The sequence below is a fragment of the Piliocolobus tephrosceles genome, chromosome 6, assembly GCF_002776525.5.
Source record: "Piliocolobus tephrosceles isolate RC106 chromosome 6, ASM277652v3, whole genome shotgun sequence".
Lineage (NCBI taxonomy): Eukaryota > Metazoa > Chordata > Mammalia > Primates > Cercopithecidae > Piliocolobus > Piliocolobus tephrosceles.
This window is the reverse complement of record NC_045439.1, coordinates 96,688,131-96,711,692: the sequence shown is the minus strand read 5'-3', so window position 1 is coordinate 96,711,692 and position 23,562 is coordinate 96,688,131. Positions and strand designations below refer to the sequence as shown.

The following is a 23,562-nucleotide window of genomic DNA, read 5'->3' as shown; positions in this document are numbered from 1 at the left end:
AAGAAGAAGAAGAAGAAGAAGAAGAAGAAGAAGAAGAAGAAGAAGAAATAATAATTTTTTAAAGTCCAGAAAGGAAACCCAGTTAGGATCCTAACATATGAAAATAAAACATGGCATATTACAATATGCTGGGAATAAAAAATAATATATCTGTGCTATAATGATACATAATATATACAGTATAATAGTAAAGTATTTGGATTGGGTTTGAGAAATTTACTACACACATCTGTGCTTCAAATATCCGAAGGACACACACATCACTTTAAATTATTTGGACTGGATAGTGGTCACCCATCAGGACCCTTCCCTTTATGTGACCCATTGAGAGTCTTCATCCATGAAGTGGCAGACAGGACCATGTGCCCATTAATGTATTCAACATTTATTGGGTATCATGTTCTGTGTGCCAAAGACTATACCAAACCCTGAGGATGTCAAGGAGTGTTAGACAAAGTTTCTGTCCTCAAAGAACTCCCACTTTCCCCATGGGAAACTGATAGGTATTTATGGGAAGTGAAAGAATTTAAGCCTTTTATAAATTTTCCTCTACTAGAACAGTGTTTCTCAAACTCCAAAGTGTGTGTGAATCCTCTGGAGATCTTGCTGAAATGCAGATTCTGCTCCAATGAGTCTGCGGTGGTGCCTGAGACACTGCATTTCTATCAAGCCCCCAGACGGTGCCAAAATTAAGGAATCAGACTTTTGAGGAGCAAAGCCCTCCCTGTTCAACAGAGATGTAATACAAGCTGCATCAGTAATTTTATATTTTTTAGTAACCACATTTTTAAAAAGCAATGTAAGGTGAAATTAATTTTAATGACATATTTTAACCCAATAGATAGTAAAAGTGACTGTTTCAATATGTTATCATATGAAAAATGATGAATGAGACATAGGTATTGAGTGAAACTTTTTGGTGCTAGCAGACTTTTGGGGTGTACTTTATACTTGTAACACAGAGCAATTTGGACTGATCGCTTTTAATTACTCAATAGCCTCAGATGGCTCGTGGCTGCTGGATTGAATGATACAGCCCTAGACCCTCTGCCAACTTCCTAACTAAAGCCCTTAACCACGCTGAACAGTAAAAGTTTATTATACCCCAGTGGAACGGAGCTGAGACATTGAGAAAATGAATAACAGAACAAGGTTTTTTCCCCTCAAAATATTCTGTTTTGTTGCCTTCTTTCTCATAAAACTATCCAATTTCAAAATATTACAAACTCATATTTCTTTGCAAAGAGTAATCTTGCCTTCTTATTTTGTACCCTCTGTCTCTAAACTATAAGAAAGTGAGCTCACATAATGGGGATAAATGAAAAGAAAATCAGCAAATCTATTCCTGGGCAATTTTCAGATAACCAAGAGGAAGTGGTGTAATCTGAAGGCTGAGATAACAATTTTAGACTCTGCATAAAGATGAGCCAATCCATCTGCATTCCCTCATCTGCATCAAACTGTACAGATTTTTCTGGAAATTTTGTTATATTATAATATGTTGGGAATAAAAAATAATACATCTGTGCTATAATGATACATAATATATACAGTATAATAATAAAGTATTTGGATTGGGTTTGAGAAATTTACTACACGCAGAAATGGCAGTCACTTGGGAGAAGTGTGTAATCGCATCAGGAAAATTGCAGACAGATGCTGTGCACCCGCCCCCATCAGTCTATCAGCTGATTTCACTTAGGGATGTTTGCAACTGTGCCACAGACCTGCCGGCTGGCTCACTTGTATCCCATGCTACTAGCTCCTTTGCCCTCAAATCTCCCTGGTAGAATTAACATTGCCAGGAGGAAAGCATTAACTGCTTCCCTCAAGCTTCAGGAGTTCTCATGAAAGCTCCTGACACCTCAAGGCTACCAAGGGTGGGGCCATATCACTTCTGTTTAGCTGTTCATGGCCAAGTCTCAAGCAATCTCCTTCCAGAGCTCCTGCCCTGAGCACTACCTCAATGAAGCCATGTGGTACAGCAACCTCTAGACACATAACCAAAATGAGATGGGAAGGGGACCGTGACATACTCCACGAAGATTCATTCAACACATCCCACCCTGTTAAGCTTTATTACATTTCGCCAGGCTTAGACATATTATAAAGTACTGATAGATAAGAATCTTGAAGAAAGAGAAAGTTATTGATTTAATTCAGAAAACTTTGAAATACATTCTAGCGAATAATTTTGCTCTCAGGTCAGATATGTTTCTTGCTCTGCTCTTTCCCACATTATTTGCCTGCAAAAAAAGTATTAGAACAGGAGAAGGATCCAAAATCCTTGAGGAAGCAGGCTCTGGGCTCCGGGACAGAGTTTCCTCTAGAAGCAAAGTATCTTCCCCTGTGGCACTGCAGTGGGCTGAAGTGGGTCAGCTTTGTTACAGGATGCCATTATACGTCAGCAAAGAAGGGCAGGGAATAGGTGAGAGGAATGAGAGGAAACAATGTGAACTCATGTGCAATGAAATGTTTTATTATTTTTATTTTTTTGTGATGGAGTCTCACTCTGTTGCCCAGGCTGGCGTACAGTGGCACAATCATGGCTCACTGCAACCTTCGCCTCCCAGGTTCAAGAGATTCTCCTGCCTCCCAGGTAGCTGGGATTACAGGCGCCACCACCATGCCCGGCTAATTTTTCCCTTTTTAGTAGAGGTAGGGTTTCACCATGTTGGTCAGACTGGTCTTGAACTCCTGACCTTCAGTAACCCACCCGTCTTAGCCTCCCAAAGTGCCGGGATTCCAGGTGTGAGCCATTGCACCCGGCCCAATGAAGTATTTCAGATAAGCAAAGAGGACTTTTTTTTTTTTTTTTTTTTTTCATACTGAACTCCTACTCTCTTCAGTGCAGCATCTCTCAGGAATCTTGCGCTTCCCTCAAACCCTTTCCAGCTCCAGCTATTTAAGACAGCTGACATCTAGACAGCAGAAAAACCACCACATGAGAACAGCACAATGAAGAAATGACAATCCTGAGCCATAAGGACCAATAAGGTAGAAGGTGAAAATGTAAGAGTCTGAAACGGAAAAACAGATGTCACCAGCTGACACCAGAGCAGAGCCATTCAAAACGGAAACAGTGCCAGGAAATTTCTATATCTAGGTTACTTGCTTTGAGAGGTGGATTGTTTTACTCTCACGAAGCTTAGCATAGTTCAGGTCATTTGCGGAGTTCTGGAGGTGTTCAAGGAATGAGGGAAAGTCAGCAATAGGAAAGTGGCCTTGCTGCTTTGTTACTCCACAAACAGAATTAACGAGCTGTTATGGGCTTATGTGAATTTAAATAGAGCTATTACATTTTAAAATTAAGGCTGAGCTGCTGGTTTATGGTAAGAAATAGAAGGAGGGAGGAAGGAAAGAAATCAGAAAAAAATAAAAAGAAAGGGAATGAGAATTATTATTATTGTTATTGTTACTGCTGCCACTGTTCCACTCAAAATGACTACAGTGGTGGCCTGCCAGTTCTCCACTTACATAACCTGACAAGGGTATTTCAGATTCCCAGTTGCTTGGCAACCTGCCTTTTATGTTTAAGCCATTTAAATATATTCACTTTTTGAATTAGGTATATTCACAGATGACTGGGCAACAAGAAAGGGCCCCTGGCAGGCAAGAGCTCCTAGGATGTGTGGAATCAACAGAGTGTGTGGGGAGCAGGTCTGGTCAGAGAGCCTGACGGAGAATACTAGTGACACATTTAGGCCTGAAAATGGGAAATTGAGATCCGCATACAAAGTCTTTTGCTGCTTGCAAACAGTCTCAAAGACTTATTTCTGGCCCCTTCTTGTCAAAGTTTACTTGTGCCATCCTAAAACCTTCTTGCGGGTCTGTGTGGCATATCAGCAGTGGCCTGAGACAATGGCTTAAAAACCCAGCACTTGGGCTGAGATGGGTGGGTTACTGAAGGTCGGGGAGTTCAAGACCAGCCTGACCAACCCGGTGAAACCCCACCTCTACTAAAAAGGCAAAAATTAGCTGTTCATGGTGGTGGCACCTGTAATCCCAGCTACTCGGAAGGCTGAGGCAAAAGAATCTCTTGAACCTGGAAGGTGGAGTTTGTAGTGAGCCAGGATTGTGCCACTATGCCAGCCTGGGCAACAGAGTGAGACTCTTTAAGCCATTCTCTGTTATCCTTCTCTGTTAAGGACTGTCCAAGTTCAGGCATGTCCCCCTCTTCCCCATCCCCCCATTCCCCTGGGCCTGATGTGGGGAAGGTACCCTGCATCGCCACCCTTCTAGTCAACTCTTCTGGAAATGGGGAGGGGGGTCCCACAAGACATCTACATCACAGAGGTAGCTGGCACCCAGAGCAATACTAAGTCCCATCATTTCCATCTCCTAAATACCTTTTTGGGTATTTTCCATCCTCTCCATTCCTATTTCTTCCAAATATTCAGTGGCTACCCATTGGCCTCAAGATAAAATCAAGACTTCTTATTGAGGCACAAGGCCCTTCATGATCTGCCTTCCCAGTGGGGAGATAGATGTTCACCCCATGCCACAGATCCCCATCTGCACCCCCACAGTACAATTTGGTTCAAATACTCTGTTCTGCTCCTGATCTTTGTACAGGCCCCTCCTTCTGCAGGAAAGCCCTCTCATGCCTTCTCTTCTTGACCAGCTCCCTTGGACTTCATTTACCTCATATTTCACCCATTCTGGGATTCCTTTCTTTCCTCCTTTAGAGACTGAATTAAGTACTCCCGTGCCTGTGCTCCTACGCTATCTGGCCCTGATTTCTACCATGGCGTAGGTCGTTGTTTCAGTCAATCCTGCCTTGTACTTCCAGATTTCTCTATCTATCTTGAGCCAGAACAAGCCTCAAGGCAGGGAAGACACATAGGGTCCCTTACCCCTAAGTTTCCGGTCTGCTTGGAGCCAACACACTTTGTAAGATACAGAAAAATATTTAAGATCTGAAAAAAAAAAATGCATTGGCTCCAAAATATGAAAAGAAACTATTAAATTGAAATAAACATTTAATTGTCCAAAAAATAGAATATTATGTCAACTTCATTAATTGTTAAATTTAGTATTCATAAGAATGTCATTGACTTTGAAAGCAATTTGTTGGTAAGATTTCCACACTTCACAAGAATTCCCAATTACAGACAATGATGGCAAAAGAATCACTCATAAATTAAATGTCATCCATAACCAAATAGTTGTAAAAACAAACATGAGATTATTTCAAATTCAGCGACAAAAAGGATATTTAATGTGGGTTGTGATTGCATTTTATTATGTTTAATATGCTATATGATGGGCCCTCCAATTCTTAAAGTATCTCAGGCCTAAAAAAGATTTTAAAAGGGCCCTGAGTATATGTGTTTAATTCAATTTTGTTTCCCCAGTAATTAGAAACCAGCACAGTGACTGGTACACACACACACACACACACACATGCACACACATATTATAAATAATGTAGATTAGAACAACAAAGAGAAGTGAGTAGAATATTGCCCTGTCTGAGAATAAGGCAGACATTAAAGGCAAGAATTTTAAAAGTTCTACTGTGTAGCCATTAAGAGACGTGGCTCCAGAGAGGATTCATATGGGAATGAGTAGCTTTCAAAGGACATAGTTTGAAAGTTGGAGCCTAATAAAACAGATTTTTAAGCCATGCATGGGCATGAGTGGCCTTGTAAATGAACAGGAAGTTAATGGAAATACTTCTTTTTTCTTTCAGGGTTTAGAGACAGAGAGAAAGACAAACACCAAAGAAACAGAGAGAATGACATAGATGGATGGATAGGGTATAGGGAGGGAGAGAAGGAGGGGGGAGGGAGAGAGGGATGGGGGAGGGAGCGAGGGAGGGAGGGAGGAGAAAAGGAAAGGAGGGAGGAAGGAAGGAAGGGAGGAAGGAAGGAAGGAAGGAAGGGAGGAAGGAAGGAAGGGAGGAAGGGAGGGAGGGAGGGAGGGAGGGAGGGCGGAAAGAAAGGAAAGAAGAAAAGAAGGAAGGGAACAAGGAAGGGAGGGAGGGAGGAAAAATGGAAGGAAAGGGCCGGGCCCAGGTGGCTCACACCTGTAATCCCAGCTACTCAGGAGGCTGAGGCAGAAGAATCACTTGAACCCGGGAGGCAGAGGTTGCAATGAGCTGAGATCACACCACTGCCCTCCAGCCTGGACAACACAGCAAGACTCTGTCTCAAAAAGAGAAAAATAAAAGGAAGAAAGGAAGGAAGGGAGGGAGGGAGGGAGGGAGGCAGGTAGGGGAGGGAAGGAGAGAGGGAGGAAGGGAACTCTGGGCCCAAAGTATCTATCTGTGTGACCAAAGTTGTCTCTCATGTGAGAATTTTTTGGTCATCAGTTTTTCCTGAGCAGTACATAGATTTAAAAGTCCCCAGGAAGTCATTTAATACAATCCTAATGACATCCCTCTAGTGCCTTGGTTTAAAACAATCCCCTAGACCATGCCAAAGGATTGTGCCAGAGATAGGACTTACGGATTGCATGTAAATGGATATTTTACAAATCAAGTCATCATTTAAATTTACTTTGAGAGCTCCCAATTTTGAAGCACCCTGCTATGAATCTTTTTGAAAAGTTAAGAGTTCTCACAGTTATTTTCTAAGTGAGATACAGCTACATGGTTAAGATTGGACTGCTCTGCTGCAAAGCCCTTGAAGCCAGCTCTGAAACTCTGTAGAGAAGGGCAAATAAGCTGTGTTGCAATCACTATGTCCTGTGTCAATGAGTAGCCTTGACTTGGGTTAGAATCTTGACTGCCCACTCTCTATGGCTAGTCACTGAAGTACACTGAGCTTCACAGCTTTACTCACAAAACTGGGGAAAATAATGGTCCCTATCTCATGGGATTGTTGTCAAAATTAAATATGATAATGCATGTAAAGCATTTTGCAAAGTATATGCCACATATTAATTGCCCAATCAATGCAATTAGTTAAGTTGTATAATTACTGGCATTATTATTAAGGAGAATTATATTATTATTATTCAAACTGTACTCAATCAAATGAATGAGTGAATACATTATTGGTGTGTCCATATATACTTTGAATGAAAACCACTCAAATTTGAATTTAAAGTTTTCTGTATAACATAAAAATTTAGAAAGATGGAAATAATGAAGAGTGGATATTATCGTATTAATTTATGTAATATTATCATATTCTGTTCCATGTGGGTAAGGCAGTATCCTTAACGGTTAAGAATAAGGGTTTTCAGGTAGTCAGATGGACTGAGATCTAAACTAAAGCGACCAGTCAGGCACGGTGGCCCTTTACTAAAAATACAAAAATTAGGTGGGTGTGGTTGTGGGTGCCTGTAATCCCAGCTACTCAGAAGGCTGAGGCAGGAGAATTGATTGATCCAAGGAGGTGGAGGTTGCAGTGAGCCGAGATCGCTCCATTGCACCCAGCCTGGGTGACAAGAGTGAAACTCCATCTCAAAAAAAAAAAAAAACCTAAAGTGATCAACTATCCTTCTTTGTTAAGGACTGTCCAAATTTTAGCCTTGAAAGCCCATGTCCAGGTGGACTCCTCCATCCTGGGAAAACTGGAACAGTTGGTTGCCCTGAACCCTCGCCCTGCCACTGAATTTGTGGCTTGACTTTGCGTGTTACTTACACCTGGCCTCAATTTGTTCAGCTGTGAAGTGGGTATAATAATAACAATCCCATCTCACTGCATTGTAAAAATTAAAGGAGTCAGAATAAAGAGCTTAGCCTGACCCAAACACATAGGAAATGCTCAGTATCACCTATTTGTAAGGCCCTGTGAAATCAGCATCGCTCTCAGAATGGCCCAGTTGGAAGTTGAAGCTACTTAGTGCTTCTGTGAAAAACAGCACCGGATTACCAGGGCTGGCTGAGTGATTGTATTTCCTCTGTTCTGCTGAGGCAAAGGGGTCTCTAGAAGACTGGCCCCTGGAGACAGACCCCCAAAAGAAAGTGGCAAGAGAGGAAGGCTGATGAGAAGGGAAAAAATTTCCACTAACACAGAAATATCTTCTGTGGTAATCAGCATTGACGGGAAAGGGAAATAAAGGGAATTTATGTGACAGTTTAATAGGGTTTTGTGAAATATGGTATTATTTTAAAGTTTGCCTGAGTGGGGCAGACAGCACATTAAGGTAACTCCAGCTCTAAAAAGATGACAATACTGCATTTTAAACTCTGAAATTTGCCCCACTCTTTCTTTGCTGTATTATGCAGAGTTTTATATATTTGCATTATACATACATATGTACACACTGTAGTGCGACCTGTTTTAGATGCAAAGTTGGCAAAATGAAGCATGAAGCCCAGGTTTGTAACGCCTGGATGTTACACCAGGACTTAAATTCCCATCCAGATATTACAATCTATTTTTTTCCTGCCATTGTTATTTGTTTTAATGGTCTCTATTCTACCATGGGAAAGAGGAGAGGACCACAGCAGATATGTATCTTATGAGCATGAGATTTTTTGTTCAGGTAATCATACAAATAACACCTGCTCACGTTATCTCTAGAGGATAAAAATAGAGAAATCAAAGATGACCTCCAAATCACCAGGTCCTGGAATCCCCGGTGTAGGAAGGAGCTGGGAATATCTGGCTCCTGGACCTAGTGAGCATGGCAGCCCTTAGCTGAACGACAGCAGCCCTAACCTACTCCACATGGTAACTTAGAGTTCGCTTAGTGAGATTAAAGTACTGGGAACCAATTACTCTGAGATGTCACTTACATAAAATAAGTTTGTAAATTATAATACAAAATAAAGTAATGAGAGAAGCCTTTGGGACCTGATAAAAAGTAATGAAAATGGAGACTTGGAAAAACAGGACTTGTTAGCACTGACCAGGAAAAATTGTGCTCTCATTTTAGGAGTCTGAAACAGTTATTTAGAGCAAAAATGCTGCTAGAATAGGCAAGGCCAGTCTTCAGGCTGTGAGAACTACCATATCTTCAACAGCCAGCTCCCCCTGCTCTGATTCTGTGCTGAATAAGCTGCCTTCTGCGACGTGTTTCAGTGTCCTGAGTGGCTCACCTCAACGGGACTGAGACACACCATGTGAGTGACCGCTTCTGGTTCTTAGTAAAGGTAGGCACATATGTGAGTAAATATTTAATGATAAATTAATAGATTTGATTGTGATTTTTAAAATCCACCTCTTGGGACATTGGTCCATAAAATCCAAACCACCTGGATAAATGGATGAAATCAAGTATCTAAGACTGCAAAGAGAAGGCTAGGGCTGGGTCCATGGTGGTTCTGCACCATTAGGCCCAGCCAGAAAAACCTCACCAGCATAATCCTGACTTAAAATTACCTGGCCCACTCTATCTGGCTTTCTCATATAGACAGGATCATAAATTAATACGGTCTAGCTCTGTAGAGTCCCTATAATCTGCTTTGCCCTGTGCCACCATTTGCAGGGTAATTTCAGAAAAGGGGAATTTAAGAGTTAACAATTATGCAGTGAAGCATCAGTTTGACCCAAAGATAAGTCTGGCCTTTGCCTTTGGCTACTTAGAGGAGACTCACTGTGCCCCTAGAATGTCCCACCTGACTGGAATATATTTGCTTGGGTGCTTTGGCATCAAGACTGTCTAACAATGTGACTTAAGATGAGAGCTTGAGCCATGCCCTAGCCCTAGCAGTTCTAAGCTCTGGAGGAACTGGAGACTAAAGGTATTAGCCCAACCTCTGCAAGGAAAGAGACCACAGGTCAGCCACATAAGCAGTATGCAGTCAAGCCCCAATGTAAACTCTAGACACCAAGAATTTGATGAGCTTCCCTGGTAGGCAATACTTTACACCTGTTATCACACATCATGGCAGTGAGGAAGTAATGCCAACCAGGATTCCACAGGGAGAGAAGGAGCAGAATCTCCGCATTTAAACTCCTCCTGGACTCTGTCCTATGCATCTCTTTCTTTGCCTAGCTCTAATTTGAATTCTTTCCCTATAATAAATTATCACTGAGTGTAGTAACTTTCAGTGAGATGTGCAGTGCTCCAGCAAATCATGGAAACTGAGGGTGATTCTGGGAAGTTCCTAACCTTGCAGTTGGTACAGAGTGAGTGCAGTTTTGCAGGAACGGTTCAGACGTTGAAGTTTGGGTAAAAATATATCCCTAACACTGACCTTCTTCTCATCTAGCTGATAACTGTCTCTGATTCTGACATCAGTGACATCCTTCTGACATCTTTCTCCTTTGTCCCATTGAGTATCTAACTTGGCAGGAAGGTTTAAAACATGTACCATATTCTCAGCTAAAACCTTGGCACCTCTCTAGCATAATTCTGCTCTCCATATGCTCACATAGCCATGAACTATATTAGATAAATGCCTACTCAGATCCAACTTGATGTAAGGCCCACCAACTTGTCCATAGCAGTTTGGCTGCCTGGCTCACCAGACTCTGAGAATGTGAATGCGTCAAATAGGACTCCACCCTTCCTTTCCCAACATGAGCCCTGCCTAGTCATTGACAGTGGCCCAGAAGAATGCATTTCTTTATGGTATTCTTTCACTTCTCCTTCACCCATGGCTCCCACACCTAGGTCTTCTACCCTTTGCTCAGACTCAGTAAACTATAAAGCAACTGAACACAGAAGAAGCAGCAGTGCAAAGTACAGATTTTTAGGGCCAGTTCAGGGCTACACAAAAGATTGCGTTTCTTCCCTGTATGTACTTGCTCATGTGGTCAGCACATGCCGAGTACCTTTTTTGCATCAGGTACCATGCAAGGCCCCAGGGATGGATTAGTGAAAAGACCAACATAACATGAGAACAGGAGAATTCAAGGAGTTTAATATGATGCTACAAATGAAGATCACAAGTTCTGTACCTGACATGGTTAGGCTCTGTGTCCCCTCCCAAATCTCATCTTGAATTGTAATTCCCATAATCCCCATGCGTTGAGGGAGGGACCTGGTGGGGGGTGACTGGATCATGTGGGGAATTTCCCCCATGCTGTTCTCATGATAGTGAGTGAGTTCTCACAAGATCTGGTGTTTTTATAAATGTTTGGAATTCCTCCTTCATGCTTCTCTTTCCTGCCGACTTGTGAAGAAGGTGTCTGCTTTCTCTTCTGCCATGATTGTAAGTGTCCTGAGGCCTTGCCAGCCATGTGGAAATGTGAGTCAATTAAACCTGTTTTCTTTATAAAGCCAGTGTGAGAATGGACTAATATAGCCCCTTTCAAGGCAAACCTATACCCAAATATCATCTTACCAGGGGTCAGATAGGCTGCCTTGGGTCTGACCAAAAGGCAAGGGAAGAGTTGAACCCAACTGACCAAGTAGAGAAAGAGTGTGACAGATTCCACAAAGGGAAACTAAGAATCTGTAGCTTTAGGACTAGACAACAAATTAAGAAACATTTACTATGTGTTCATCATTGACTAAGCATTGTGGTTCTTTTGACCCAAATTATCCTCAGGATAGCTCATGATGAATATGCTACTGTAAGCACCATTTCACAAATCAGAATACTGAGACTGGGAATAGTTAAGTGACGGGCTCAAGATAATATGAAAAAAAAGTCCTAAAGGCTGTGTTCTAAAGTAGGCAGTCTGGTTCCTGTATGCCACATTCTTAATTAAGCCCTGCTACATTTCCAAAGAAATAGTTTCATGAGAGATAGCCATGGAGCAAATCAGGAGCTAAAAGCAGAGTCAAGAACTCTGAGGTTCTTTTGGCCAGATAGATGCATGAGGCAAGTGTGTGACTGATGATCCTCAATTTACTGGTTTTAGATAGACAACCTAGCTCACTCCATTCCACAGACTGTGCTCTAACTCCAATCATTGTTGTCATGGCCAGAGGGACTGGGAGGGGAAAGCAGATAAATCAAAATGATCCATCACCAGCAGTGTATACACAAGACAAGTCACATGTCCTGAAGAAGGTGCTGCCTGGTTCTCATCATCTCCTTCATATGGTCTTCCTATTACTTTTATGATATTTAGATAAATGCAAGCATTAAAGTCAAACATGCAGACCTGTAGGGCATCCATTAAGATGTGTCCATGAAACATAAAATAACACTTATCTTCATAGGCTTTGTAATAAATCCACAGACATTTCCTCGCCAAGATACAAATCTTATTTGGCTCAAAATATCAATGGATACCAGTAAGTATTTACACACTTAATTGGAGAGACCTATGGATTAGAATTTAGAAAAGCTGAGTTACATTTCTGGGTTTGTTTCTAACAATTGCTGGAACCTTCACCAAGTCAAGTAAGCACTCTAGACTTGAGTTTCTGTCTAAACATGCAACCAAGTCAGACTTAGGTAGGAAACACACAGGAGTTCCTCACCTGCTAACCTCTGTATGATGGTCAACTTTCATTCATACAGCTCATGCCACAGGACCTTGTCTAGGGCAGAGGGTGGTGAATTAAGTTAGTAACAGCTCCTATACAGCAAGCCCTGTATTTAGCATGTTACACACATAATTTTACTTATTCCTCACCATAACAAAAGCAAAGGGGTTTTGTAGGTTCCACTTTAAGTAAAATATAAATGGCTACAGATGTTAATTATGCTCACGGAGAAACTCCTTGTAAACAGAACAATAACTTGAACCCAGACCTAATGTGAGACTTAACCCCTGGTCTTTCCAGCATGCTGTGCTTTGCCTACAGTTTTTCCTCTGTTACCTTTGTCTTTGTCCAAGGGCTCTTGACTTGTTTTCTCCACAATCTCCACCTGAATCTTCAATTTTCCTTTGCTCGGTTCTCTGGTCTGGATTCTCACTCTGGTGCCTGCTCTCCCTGGACTCCTGGCCACTGGCCTGCCTAGCGTATCTTCTCCTCAGATCTGCTAAAAGACTTAGATTTCATCTCTGGCATATAGTACTTTCTAAAACCCTCATCCAATACAGCCAAGCTCCTGGTCCTGGCCTTTAGAGCAAGCCTTCTACGGTTCCCATGCCCTCCACCACACTGAGCCATTCCTATTCTGTCCCTGCTCATGCCCCAGCATGTCAAGGTGATTTCTCTGCCCATGAGAGCAGAGCTTCTAAGTTGAAAGGGTGCCAAGACCTCTTCCGGGGAAAAGTAATTAATTACATTATAAGAGACACACACTCTAGAAGAAAATTGCACATAAAAATTTAGACTAGAGAATTTCAAGCAAAATATCACCAACCTTTTCCTAAGGATATGTTGATTAAACCACAAGGAGTTATTTAGGTGAGGGTCAATGAGGTATATTTGTAAAGGTAATGACCCATTAGGCTGCATGCTATTTGAAGGGGATGTGGGACTAGTTTCAAAACCTCTTATTGCTTTGACCATTTAATTACATGCCAGAAACTATAAACAAAAAGAAGGAAGAAAGAAAAGAAAAGAAGAAAAGGAGGGGTTACAGGGGTAGATCAGTTCCTCCCAGCACTTTAACTAATATTTACTCTTCTGGAATTCAAATTTCAGCTTGATTCCCTGGTCTGTAGCAGCAGCAAGGGCTGGAGGGACCTCTTCCTCACTATAGCTACCTTGATACCTTCTGCTCAGAGCCCTATATGCCCTACCCCTTGTCTTCTTAATTTTTCCAGAGAAGACTTTGTAGCATCTAGAATCTAGCGAACCAGCCTGGGGTGAGACAGAGAACAACCTCCCCGATGGAAACAGTTTCTCAGGTATTGGTCCCAGGTGACATTGTAGAGGTAGCCAGGAAAATTACAACCATAAGAGAAAAAAAACAAGTCTGTATTCCAAATCGGAATGAAGTATATAAGCATATATTTGCATTTATGCAAACATGTACATATGTATGAATGGAGAGAAATAGAGAATGAATGAGAGAGAAAAAGTGGCAGGCAAAAAGACAGAAAGGAAGACAGATGAGACACTCAAAGAAAAGACACCAAGGGAGGAAATGAGGGGTAGAATGAATGGGAGGAGGGAAGGAGGGAAAGAAGGGAAAACAATCTACATTTGACTTTAACTTATGTTACATTTGAGGCCAAGACTAAGCCAACCAAATGGGTGCTACTCTTGGCTGAACTGGGACATTCTCATTCCAAATCCTGGAAAAGCACAACATGGAGTCTGCACGGAACTCATATGCACATCATGCCCAGGCATGCTGATGAAGGTGAGGGTCTCTCCTATCTACCATCTCTGCCTGGCCCCAGGCCACATTATACCAGGATGAAAAGCCCAGCAGCTATGGGTCCATTAGCATTGCACTTTGGGGAAATGCTGGGAGGGTAGGGAGGCAGAGGAGCATAATATATGTCTGAGGGATGCCAGGTACCCCAGCCCCAGATTGAAGTGACCACTGCCAGGAATGCAGGCAGATGCTGCTCTGACAGTGGCTCTGCACACTTCACCTCCCACCTACAAGCAGCCGCTCTCTACCACTTTACCATAGCCAACCAAAGTTGTGCCAAAACACATTAGAAATAGCGGAAAGAGGCAGCATTGTTGCCTTAGCCTCTCCCCTCACCACACTACCCCCTTTGTGGGTCTCCCACCCGCCTAAAATTATTTTCCATTAAAGGAAAGATAACACACTTCTGCACATGGTGTTGGAAACTGGGACACACCCATAAATGGTCTTGACCCCAAAACCTCAGATTCTCAGCCAGGGTGAGGTATGGGAGTCCGCTTGCAAATAACGATGATGTATTGTGATGTGTAGTAGTAGAAATGTATGTATATGTGTGTATGTTATTTATATCTTATATATGCAATGTGATAATTATATATGTATAACTATATATAATAAAAATATATGATATATATGAAGTACATGCAGAGGACAGGCTGTGAGCCAAGACTTGAGGGGTGGAAGAAAAGACACTCCAGGCAGAACTCTTCATGCACAAAATTATGCAGGCAGCTCACTCCAATCTCATATCCAACTCCACCATTTCCTTAAAACTGACTTTGCTCCAGGCCCCAATGACTGCCATTGTTTTTATTCCTGTGAACTCCTTTCAAACCTCTTTGTTCTTTGCCTACCAGCCTCATGGAGCACAACTAAATTTTTTAAAAAACACTCTTTTCTCCACATTTGCAGGCACTTAACACCCCTCATTTTCCTCTAACCTCTTCAGCTAGCCCCTTCTCCAAATCTGTACTGGACTGTGCTGCCATTCCTTTCTTCTTGAACCTGGGCTTTCTTTGCTCACACCAGTCAATGCCTAAGTGATCTTATCCATTTCCAGGCTTTATATATCATCTGAATGCTGGTGATTCTCAAAGTCAGGTCTACAGCCTTGAGCACTGCTCTGAACTCCAGACCCATAGACCCAAGAGCCTTCACATGCTTCACATGCAGAGGCACAATGTGTAGGTGCCTTCTGTGATCACTTTGGCACTCAACTAAAGTCTGTGAACACTTAACTGTGCACCTACTATGCACAAGTCTCTTACATGGAACAGGGCATATACAGATCCCTTCCCTCAAATAGTTTACTGCTAGTGGAAAGAGGAGAGAGGATTAAGCAAGGTCACGAATAATGCTACACTAAGAAAGATGGAGATGTAAGAGCAGATAAGTGGAGGCAAAGTAGTATAGATCGGCTCAGGTTAGATATCACAGACTATGCTCTGGGCAAGTGTCACTTGTGCTGGCATTAAAGAATAGAAACAGGTCAGGCGTGGTGGCTGACACCTGTAATCCCAGCACTTTGGGAGGTCAAGGTGGGCAGACTCAGGTCAGGAGTTCAAGATCAGCCTGGCCACATGGTGAAACTCCATCTCTACAAAAATACAAAAATTAGCCGGGCATGATGGTGGGTGCCTATAATCCTGGCTACTCAGAAGGCTGAGGCAGAAGAATCGCTTGAATCCGGGAGGCGGAGGTTGCAGTGAGCTGAGATTGTGCCATTGCATTCCAGCCTAGGCAACAGAGTGAGAGTCTTATTAAAAAAAAGAAAAAGAAAAGGAAACAGTGGGAATGAGGCTTACTAGGTAGCTGCGGATGTGAATCCTCACTCTAAGACATGAGAATATTACCCAGGGTAGCTAATACTGGTTTAATGGCCAGAAAATCTTTTCTAATTACCAATTTAGCTGCACATCATATGTTTTTATATGTAATGTTTTCATTGCCCTTCAGTTCAAGACATTTTTAAATTCCAGGGTGATTTCTTAATGAAAAATTAAGTTTCTAAATATTTTTTATGACAGAGATGGAAGTAAATTGCTCTCTGCTCATAAAACTGGTGACTGATTTTTTAAATTGCCGATAATTTTTTTCTTCTGTGACCCACAACATGGTTAGATTTTGTAAATCCATTTGTTGGGTGTGAAATTCTACATATGCCAGTGAGACATATTTGTTTAAATCATCCATTTTATATGTTTGTTCCCTACCTTCTTGTAATTCTATCTGCTTTTGCTCTGTTGATAGGGGCTTGATAGACCACACAACTGTATTTTTTATTATGCAATAGCCCTTGTTATCCCTACCATTAGATTTTCCATAATTTTTTCTCACTTAATATTAATACTACTGCACAAGCTTGTTTGGTGTTTATATCTGCAAACCTTCTTTGAGGGTCATCTTAAGTATGTCTTTTGTTAGCAGAGATGGAGATCAATTTCATTTTTCTCAAACTGTCAATTTTAGCCAAAAATAATTTACTTTAACCCAATTATTTTTATTGGTTACTGGTTACGTACATACACTCATTTTAACCAACTGATTTTGTGTTTATCAGTCTGTTTTTATTCCTTTTCCCCCCTACTTTCCAGTCATGCTTAAGTTGATGGGGTTTAATGTATTCTACTATTTGATTTAGCTATTAGTTTCAAAATTATAGATTTTATGTCTTGACTGTAGTGGTTTTCTTTAGCCTATAACTATTCTGAACAAAATTTATGTATTTACAATGTATCTGCACCCCCAAAATATGACAAAAATTTTAATGTATTTTAAGTACCCATTAAACTTAGTCTTCCATATTGGCATTGCTGTCTATAGTTTGCTTTATCAAATTAAACAATAAATTAGTTTTTGTAGCCAGTCCTTTCTGTAATTTCTTATAAAATGTATCAATTTCTATATTCATCATCATTCCTTGTATAACATGCCTGTCATCTCTTGTTTACTATTCTTCTTGCTGAAGTGCATCCACTAATTGTTCCCTTATTGAGGGTCTTGTTGGTAGACTTTTTTCATCTTCAATGACTGAAAATATCCGCTTTTAACTTCATTCTTTTTTTAAAGACATTGTGCCTTGTTGCCCATCCCTTTCTTTCAGTCTAACTGTTGTCTCTTTGAAAGTCATCTGTTTTATTACCTTGCATAGATTCTCAAATTTTCTTTTTATCCTGTTGTTCTGTTGATTCAATATGATGTTTCTAGGTGTGAATGAATCTTTATTTCTTTTGTTTGATATTCAGAATACACTTTTGAAAGACAAATCTTTCCTCTATTTTACACAAATTTCAGCTATTACATCTTATAATACTGTTTCTCCACCATTCCCTTCATTCTTTTCTGGAAGTTCTATCAGATAAATGTGCAAGCCTCTCAGTATATCCTCATGTCTACTAACTGTGCTTACAGAGATGTTTTATTCCATTCCTCTTGTGCTGCCTCTGAGTAGATTTCTTCCACTTCATTAACTTCTTCTTTAACTGTGTCTAGGATTAAATTTATCCCATTTACTTTTTTTGAATAAACTGTATTTATTTCATTTACAAGATTTCAAACTAGTTAATTCTCACACTTCTTAATTGACATTATTTCTTCATTTATCACTTTGATCATCCTAAATGTAGTAACTTTAAAATCTTCATGTAAAATTTTTATATATTTGATATCACATAGAGTGAATTTGTGGTTTTCTTACTGGCTTTGTTGGCTGTCTTTCTCATCACATATTTTGGAAGTATTATTTGTTGTAGGTTCAGGTTGAAAGTGGGTTTTCCTTGGTTGTTGTTTCTCTCTCTCTCCGTCCCTCTGTGATCATCATACCTATCTAGTGGTGCTGTTTTTGCCTTTCCTCACCTTCAGACCCCCAGTTCAGGAATACAAGGGAGCTCTTTACCCATGGTGATATTAGGACTACGGCATCTTGGTGCTATTCCTGGATGCATCTTTATCCTCCTGACTTTGTAGGTCCATTGATTCTGAAAAAAACAAATTCCCAAGTCCTGAATCAGTACTTATTTATTTTTTTCAGTGTACTTTTCTTTGTGGGAGGGGAACTGAAACCAGTTCCAGCCTCTGACATCAAATAGTGAGGCTTACTCTAGAACCCTAACACATGTGTATTAGTTTTAGCAGAAATAGCCCAGGAGTAAAATGCTAGCTACTATGTCTCCTTCTAGTCTTAGAGCCCAGCAGGCCACTGACTTAAGCCTTCCTCAGCAGTTCATATTTCTGGTCTATTTGTGGTCATAATAACTTATTACTGAACTTATGTTCTTTTCACGTGTTTAAATTGTTATATTTTATCTACCAATGTCATATGTTTGGATGACAAGGAAAGTATCCTAAAAGCCTCTTTTTCTGAGATCATACTTGTAAATATGGGAGAAGGAGGCTGAGCTTCACATACTATGGATTACCTATCTTTTCCTGCCTTCCTCCCTACCATCCATCTCTTTTCTTCTGGGAAAAAAAAAAAAAGCCTATTTTTTTTTTTTTTAGTTAACATTTGCTTCTCCACTTTCAGCCTACATGGTTCGGGCAAGTATGATCCCTAGGCTTTGGGCACAGGAAACTTGCGTATTATATCATCATTCCTCCCACCACCACCACCACTCTGCCTCCAGCAGACTGACTGGTTAAAAACTGGCACCAAAATCTTCTAAGAGGTAGTTCTAGGACTTGTATTTGACCTAATAGGAAAGATGCTTCACGCCATTCCCTTCATACTAGAATTGCTAATTAGTAACATATAAACTTGTATCTCTAGGAGTAAACTAGGCTATTAGAATTCCCTGACAAAATACATTCCACACAGAGGGGAGCACAGCAAAAGACTAAATTCTAAGGGCATTGTTTAGTTTTTGGATAAAACCATGCTTAAAGATTCCATTTTCCCAAACTTTAGATTTACATGAGCCCATAGATTTTTCTACTTTGCTGAAACCATTTTAAACTGGGTTTTGTCACTTGGTTCTAAACAGTTCTTAACTAACGGTCAGGCTTCCCTGGAACTAAATGAAATTAAAAGACACATATTCACACATATAGACACATTATTTCAGATTTGGTGAAAAGTTTGAGCTGCCCAAGTCGGCCTACCCCTAGAAGATAGACTGAATATGAGACATATTTCTAAGCATAGTCCACAAGCCCCGGTGTCATAGAGTATGGGGTCAAGGCTAACACCTTATTGCTGGAACAAAAGCAACCACTTAGCCGAGCCTCATCTTATTTTATACATGGACAAGAAAGACAGTAAAGGAACTTTTTTCCCCTCGAGACCATACAGTTTGTTTCGACAGAGCTGAGACTGCACCTCTGAGGCAGAAGTAATTCTGGGATTTGGGAGTCTGGACATCTCCTGAATGCTTCTGGCATAACTTGTTTGGGGAATGTAAAGAAATATGACTGGCAACATCCTTCCAAAGAGTAGTTCAGAGACTGAACAAATAAGAATGGGCAAGATGTCTGGGAGAGACAGGTGATGCCAGGGTAGATGCACACCTAACTGAACAATTTAATGTGGAGGCAGCAGAGTAGGTGATTAAAAGTATCGATCCTGGCTGCATTTGAATCCTGGCTTTACCACTTGCTGGTAACTTGAGTCATTGACAATTAATCTCTCTTTGCCTCAGTTTCCTCAACCATAAAATGGGGACTAAAAATAGGATCAGCATCATAGGATATTATGATCATTAAATGAATTAATATGTAAAGATCTCTGAAATGTTGCCTGACTCGAAGTAAACCCTTTATGGGTCTTCATTAAATAAGTACTACTTTGTTCCTCTCTAGCCTTAACCAAATTCTAGTGTGTTAATTTAAAAGGTCAGTTTTCAGCCATTGTCTCAGATTCCTTAAGTCTTCCTTCATTTAAAAACTGGAGCTGAATGAAGAATGTAGGGGAGGATTGTGTCACAGCCTTTTCTAGATAAATTTATTGGCAACAACCAGAGATTAAACCAGAAAGCAACACATTTAATCAAGAAACTGAGCAACTTTATGAAAATATTTGCTGCCAGACTTGGGGACACAAAGGGGTAAAGAAATATCAGGTGCCTTTCTTCACTATGTGCACAGAATCCACTCTGCTTTGATTCAAGTTTCTCAGGGGGAAAAGAAGATTTTTTTCTAGCAAATCACGAAAAGGCACTACAATCAGAGTCTTCCATTATCACATGGATAAAATATCAATTTTTGTCAGGATAAAACGAAGCACAGATTGGCCCTGATAGGGAAAATTAAATTTCTAGCCTCTACTTGATTTGATATTTATCATTCCCTTACCCCAGAAATGTTCTGTCACAAAACATTTGAAAAAATGTATTCATCACACACCAAACAAGCTTAAAGGCTCTTGGAAAGCAGAACTGAAAAATAATGGGTGTGACTGAGAAGAAAATCAAAGGTTTGAGTGAGAAAAAGGGATAAAAAAACAGAAATATGAATAATTTCAGGCAGCTCTGTAAAGAGATAAATGGGTATAGAGAGAGAATGTAAGAATAGGTTTCAGATAAGAGAGGCAAAAATTCGATCACCCACTCTCTGAGATAGGGCTAGCAAGTGGTCAATTTCAATTTTATTTTTCCAAACAGTTGTTGAAACAGTTGCACCCCTCCATCTTGGGTAACAAAGACATGGAGATTTACAGCAAGCAGTCAAATGCCCCTCACATCCTTATTGTCAGTTTCTCCCAACCAAAATGTTAAGATCAGAAGAATTCAGATAACTCAAAATTTGTTCTTACAGATGAACTTCTCTGTAGAAAAATTTCAGACTACTACACATTGACTTGAATAGCTTAGATGAACCTCTTCTGACTAATGTAGGAGATCAAAACTAGACTATTAATTCTAATTAATCCAACCTTAAAGTTTTTTTCTTCTGTCTGGACATTGCTGTGACACTTTTTCAGTTGCTACTGCTTGTCTCTTGTGGAAATGATACTTTTCTTTCCCTCAGTTAGCAGGGCAGTTCTTGAGATGTAAATAAATCAATGATATATATATATACATATATGTGATATATAAATCAATGTGACTCCTGCTGGCTATCTAAACACTAATGCAAAAAGTAATAATCATAAAAGCATGGAAAGTGCATTGTAAGGAATTAGGACAAGCTCTGATATTCAGTTAATGTGCTACCAGCCAATTTAATTCAAATGAAGACACTACCATGTTGAAGGTAAGGTGCTCTTCTAAATAACTTAAAGAATAAAGTAACATGAAAATATATGCAAGTATAAAACCCACTGGTAAAGATAAAATGTGTGGTATTGAAACATAGTTTCTGTCTCCATGGAGATAATAAATATTAAAACTGAAATACTAAGGACACACATTACTATAAGAAATCAATACAGTTGTATATAAATGTACAAAGTAAATAATGTAGGATTTCAAATATGAGGATGTGGTCAGGAAAGAAGATATTTTCTAACACAGCATGTGTAGAAAAACATTCCAATCAGTGGGAGGTAGGGCAGCAGTCAATGGCAGACACATTAAAATTCCAGATTAAAGCTTCATGTGGTACAAGTAGGTGATAAGCCAATAAAACACCAAAATGGTAGCAGGATCTGGAATCACCTCACTGAGGCTCAAATGCTTACTAACTCTATGACTATAGCACATAATTAACGCAATTATCAAATTATAATAATAGTACCTACTTCATTGGGTTACTAAAATCACTTAGCATAATGCCTGGCCCACAGTGAGCTCGCATTCATGTTCACTATTATTAATGGCTGCTATTCGTGGTGGTTAAAGTATGTAGAGAGCTGGGTCCTACATTGTGGAGAATCCTGAATTTCACACTGCATTTAATTTTTTCAGTGAAGGAAGCTAAGTGATGGTGTCTGAGGAAAACAGTGATTAATCCAGAGTATGGAAGTTATGACAGAAAAGAACAGAGACTTTGTGCATGGTGATTATGAGTGAGAAAGGTTCAGACGAGAGGTAATAGGCATCGCACTAAAATAGAGATGGGGGAATAGAAAAGCAGGATGCTCACCTGAAAGAAATCATAGTAGAATATAAAAGCTGGGCACTGATTATGGAATAAGAGAAAGAATCAACTCTGATTACTAAATTTTGAGCCTGAATAGTGTGGATAATGGTGACGTAAGGATGAGCAAGTCAAAAGGGAGCAGGAGTTGCCAAGTAGGGTAGGGGGAGGGTTATCAATTGGGTTTTCACCATGCTGGCTCTGAGGTATTTAGGGGAACCAAGGAGAGCTCTCAAGCAGGCATTTGGAAATATGAATCAGGGATTTGGGAGATAAGTCAGGCCTAAATTTATGAATTTGAGAGCCATTTGCACATAGGTCTATAGCTAAAATGGAGTAATCATAAACGTGCCTGAAATACAGAGAAATAAGAAAAATAGGTGAAGATTGTTTCCTGGGGAAACTACGGTTAGAAATGTGAGAGGGAATAGAAAGGAAATCAGTATGATCCTGCCATGGAGGTCAAGGGAAGAGAGGGCTTCCAGAAGGTGAGGAAATGTATCATCCATACAAACGGGTCATGAAGAATTCAAGTGGGGACAAAGACAGAAAAAATGTTGCTTGATTTGACAAGGAAGAGATTCTGGAGAGGCTTATTATCATGAGAACTATTTTAAACCAGAAAGTAACAAAGAATATGAGAACAAACCTCTAAGTACCCATCACTCAGTAGAATGATGATGGAAGAGTAGTATGTCTAAATGACAGCAGTAAGATAACAGAAGAGGAGGTGCCCAGTTTGCATCTGCCCACACAAAAATTGATCTGGCAATCATCCACAGACAAAAGTGCCTTTGTCTTTAGGATCCAGATAAGCTTTAGGATCCAGATAAGAGACTGAAAAACCCTGGCACTGCTCATAACCAAGGAGATCCCCTTTGAGAAAGCAGGCCCCTGCCCCAGTGGCAGTCTTACCAAGCCTGGCCACAGCTGCAGACCAAAGAAGCCCCATTCCCCTGTAGACTCAGCTCTGGCCCCACTTGGCCACCATTCTGCAACCAGCCTGATGTGTCGAGAAACTCCAGAGAAGCCACACCTGTCCATGCCCCTGGTATTAAACCCTTGGTTAAAACCACAAATCCTGAGGCAGTCCTGTGACTCATTTCTAGCTCCAAGCTCCACCCTGCCAGTCCAGGAGCAGTCCTGCCCACCCAGGGAACTGGATGAGGGCAGCAGACACATCCACCTCAACTCTTGGTAGCAATCCAGCTGACTTTGGTCCCTACTGCAGATCCTGAAGTAGCTCTGTGACTCAGCTCTAGCCCTGCCCTACCATAGTCCAGAGTCAGCCCTGCCTGCCTGGGAACCCAGTGACTCACATCCATGCTTCTGGTGGCAGGCCCTCCAACCTCAGTCTCCGCTATGGAGCCTTAAACCTTAAGGACTCCTAAGGGAGTCCTTTGAATTGAAACAAAAGAACATTAATTAGTAACATGAAAATATATGCAAGTATAAAACTCACTGGTAAA

At 40.7% G+C, this 23,562-nt stretch overlaps 1 protein-coding gene across 1 annotated transcript in view; it reads right to left on the bottom strand.

The window, feature by feature from the left end:
* Nucleotides 1-23,562, bottom strand: part of AGBL1 (ATP/GTP binding protein like 1) — a 606,328-nt gene that overhangs the window by 344,874 nt on the left and 237,892 nt on the right. The window lies entirely within an intron of this gene.